Source organism: Triticum aestivum, chromosome 7B, assembly GCF_018294505.1.
Source record: "Triticum aestivum cultivar Chinese Spring chromosome 7B, IWGSC CS RefSeq v2.1, whole genome shotgun sequence".
Lineage (NCBI taxonomy): Eukaryota > Viridiplantae > Streptophyta > Magnoliopsida > Poales > Poaceae > Triticum > Triticum aestivum.
The window spans coordinates 390,828,520-390,833,181 of record NC_057813.1 but is presented as its reverse complement, the minus strand read 5'-3'; positions in this window follow the sequence as shown (position 1 = coordinate 390,833,181).

Here is a 4,662-nt window from a genome sequence, read left to right as displayed (position 1 = left end):
AGTGACGCGGGTGAGGTGGCTGGCACCGGATTTGGAGGGGGAAGGCGGCGGTGCGGCCCCCGAGGTGGGAGGAGGTGGCTGCGGGTTGGGTGGCACCGAAAAAAAGGAGGAGGGGGGGTTAGGGCGTCCAGATTTGGAAGGAGGGGGGTTTAAATAGGAAAGGGGGGCTAGCGTTTAGTCTCTAGGGGGTTTTGGAGCATTTCGGGGCCTCAGATCGACATCGGACGGCTCCGGATCGAGGGAAAGTGTAGGAGGGCTAGACGGGCTGTGATGAGAGGCCTCGAGCTGAGAGGAGACAAGAGAAGAGAGGCCCGACAACAGTTTTCGAAGATCGAAACATCCGACGAAGGTACCGACAATGGTACCACTATGTTTAACGGTTGGGCTATCAGATGGACTCCGAATGCGACGAAACTTGGCAGGCGGCCTGTCTACACTATAATAAGACCGCACCACAAGTTGTAACCCATACCGAGAACATTTTTATGCCACTTATAAAATATATTTCGGAGGTGCCGCGGGCGCGTGCGAGTGTGTCTGGACTCCGAACGGACAACGGAGAGAACCGGGAGAACCCGAACGGATGCAAGTTTTGAAAAACATGCGGATGAAATGCAGATGATGACATGAGACGAGATGCATAACAAGAACAAAATGCAAAACAACAGACAAAACCCAACCATGGAGGAAATAACATATCACATCTCCGGAAAAGGCAAGAGTCGGAGTTCCGAATATGGAAAGTTGTATCCGGGGCGTTACAACACTTCACCACTACGAGAGGATCTCGTCCCGAGATCTAGGATGGCACCGGAGGGAAAAGGAAGAGGAAGATAAGCGGTAAAACTAAGTTGCTTCTTCGACAAATGAGTGAAACCAAAGAACCTTGAGAGGTTGAACAAATTGAAAGAAAGAGTACACTGGAGATGAACAAGATTGCAAACACTCCATTAACAAAGAGGAACAAGGAACATTGGAGAACCTTGAAGGTTGCAAAGACATGAAACAAGGGCTTAACGAACGAAAGGAATATGGAGACACACCGATATCATGAGATAGCCAAAGAACACGAATGCCAGAACTTGGGCGGCACTCCGGTTGAAAAGAGATGCAAGACTTGATAAGATGAAAAGAACTTGAAGAGAGCACAACACTCCGGTTAAATGGATAAGCACGAAAATAACATGATCTTGACAAAATGAGATGATGAGTGAAAAGAGCAACATCACAATGTCTCCGGAAGAAAGAATAGAAGATAGATCATTGGAATAACAGAATGGAGAAGAAATGCCAACTTCTGCCACAAAAGAACTTGGAAAGAACCCTTCCAAGAAGGTTAGAACGGAGTTGTTGGAAAACCAACAACGAAAAGGACTAGCTTATTATGGTCTTATGGCAAACATCTCAAAATATCTTGAACGGATTGAGAATGGAAACACAAGTCTTCCGAGATATCTTTAGCACTCCAGAACAAATGAATAGCGAGAAGTGAAAGATTAAGAGGTGCACCGGTATGAAAAAGCATTTGACACGAGGAAAACAATATGATCAACACTGAAAGCTTGAAATGGATCCACCGGAGAAGAAAAAGAACGAAGGATGATGAACTTGAAGCTCGTGAGCATCTTCATGAGGGATCACCGGATCAGAACATTGATTGAAAAGAGTGAAGTGACTTCACATGAATAAATGGATACTCGATTAAAATTAATAAGTCCTTGCAGAAAAAGGGTGGGAGGGCGGGAAAACAAACACAACTTGGGACGGATGAAACAAACACCGTTGAGAAAACTTAGAATTGATCTCACAAATGTTGAAATCATCGGATCCACTTGAAGAGAAGCACACCGGTTGGAAACAATTGACATGACAATCTCGATGATCAAAAGGATTAGCACTCCCATAGAGATATGAGAACACCATTTAAGAAAGGTATGGATTCAACATTTGACTCCAAAGCAACTCGAGTACCACAAATAAAACAAAACAAAGGATTGGCTTGCAGAATAAGCCGGAACAATACATATGATAGAGATTTACCCAATCCCATATCATGCATCTGTCGGAAAGTTATTCTAGGAGCTACTTGAATTCCCACCTATAAACTCCTGAAACTTTCTGGTTATGCAATCTGGTGTTGGGGATACAGGGGAAGCAATATATCTCACCCAAACTAACAAATTCGCATCTGCCTATAACCGCAGGCACGACTTTCGAAAGATTATACCCTATGGGGATGTCCCAACTTAGCCCATGACAAGCTCTCGCGATCAACGAAGGAATATACCTTCTCCCAGGAAGACCCGATCAGACTCAGAATCCCGGTTTACAAGACATTTTGACAATGGTAAAACAAGACCAGCAAGACCGCCCGATGTGCCGACAATCCCGATAGGAGCTGCACATATCTCGTTCTCAGGGCAACACCAGATAAGCAAAGCGAACAGGAACCGACGAATCCAAGTTGCCAAGGAAATGGTCCCGCACGGTGCTCTAGTTTGGACCAACAGTTAGACAAGCATTGGCCCCGGGGGGGTTGTAATAAAGATGACCCTTGGGTTAATTACTCCCAAGGGAAATATAGGTGGTGGTGAGGCAAATGGTAAAACCAAGGTTGGGCCTTGCTGGAGGAGTTTTATTCAAAGCGAACTGTCAAGGGGGTCCCATAAATCACCCGACTGCGTAAGGAACACAAAATCCGGGAACATAACACCGGTATGATGGAAACTAGGGTGGCAAGAGTGGAACAAAACACCATGCATAAGGCCGAGCCTTCCACCCTTTACCAAATATATAGATGCATTAATAATATAAGAGATATTGTGATATCCCAACATAATCCTGTCCACCATGGAGCAATCTTCAACTTCACCTGCAACTAGCAACGCTATAAGAGGGCTGAGAAAAGCGGTAACATAGCCAAGCAACGGTTTGCTAGGAAGGGTGTCAAAGGTTAGAGGTTCATGGCAATTTGGGAGGCTTGAAGAGCAACAGATAGGTAACGCGGCATAGCGATAGAACGAAGCAACTAGCATAGCAATGATAGTAGTGAGATCCAGGGTAGCGGTGATCTTGCCTGAAATCCTGCAAGGAAGAAGAACGAGTCCATGAAGAAGACGAACGGAAGTGGTCGAACGGCTCCTCACAACCGCAACATTACCGGAACCAAGAAGCAACACCGGAAAGAGACAAACAACATGGTAAACACACAAGCATAATCATGGCATGATGCACAAACAAATATGATGCATGTCCGGTTTAATGAGGCATGGCATGGCAAAGTGCAACAAACAATACTACAAGTTAAGTGGAGCTCAATATGCAACGAGTTGCATATTGACGAAACACCACATCAATTATTTAGTTCGATCCCGGTTATGCTCCCAACAACAATAAATTTCATTAAACATGGAAAGGGGTGAAGCATATGAAAAACTACCTATCTAGACAAGTTTAAATGAGGCCGGAATAACAAACAACAAGTCCGGAAAATCCCCATATGCATATTTTAGATACGGTACTGTTCTGCCCTAAACACAATTTTATTGTTGTTAAACAGGAAAATAAAGTGCACCATGTTAATCTAGGCATTTTTCCACCCCATTTACATATAAAGTTTATTTAAAACCGAGCTACCGTTATTTAGTTATGAAATAAATCATTTTAGCATCGCATTATGCAAAATAAACACAAACAGCATGTTAAACATTTTTAACATAGATGAAAGTGGCATATTATTAATCTACACAATTTTCTGAGCATTTTACATGTATAAATTATTTACATATGATGCATATTTTATGAGTTATTAAATGCATGAACAACAGGGGGTTTTCTGCAAATCTGTAATTTCCTGGAAAAACCTAAATTCACAAATCTGAAAAAAAAACAGAAGCAGGCCGAAACTGGCTGGCCCGCTAGAGGAGAGGCCAGGGGGCTGCTCACCCTGGGCCTTGGGCCTGGTTGATGCAGAGGCATGCCGACTGGGGGGGCTGCTGGATCTGATGCGGCTGGGCCTTGGCGCGGCTGCAGCCCACGAAGCTGGCCAGTGCGGTCAACGCGTGGCTGGACCGAGCGAGCGCCTCGTCCTGGAAGGACACAGGCGGTGGCGGCGGCTCGATCCGGCTGGAGCTCGCCGGAGCCAGCGAGGAGGAGGCCGGGGCGCGAGGGGGGTGGCCGGAATGGGGAGATCCGGGGTCGGGGATCCCGGATCCGGCGAAGATCGGGGCGTGGAGGTCGGCGACGAACTCGGCAACGGCGACGGCGACAACAAGAGGCGGCGGCGGCGGTTCCCTGCGGGGAAGAGAGAAGAAACCAGGTGAGGGAGGGACGCGGGACGGTGAGGAGGGAGACGGCGGCGAGGTTCTGGCCTGGCTGCTGGTGCTCGACGGCACGACTGCCAGGGTCGCTGGCGGAAGGCGCGAGGCGGCGGGGGAAGCGGGCGAGGAGGCGATGCACTGGGGCGCTCGGGCGGAGAGAGCGGGAGCCGGGCCCAGATCGGTCCGCTGTGGGCCTGGTGCGGGCCTGGCGGGCCACGGCGGCGCTGGGGCTGCGGGGGCGCGGGAGGACGCGTGGCGCCCTGCGGTTTGCTGCGGGAGGCTGCACGGCGACGGCTGGCCAATGGGGCGCTGCCAAGTGGCGCGAGTGAGGTGGCTGGCGCCA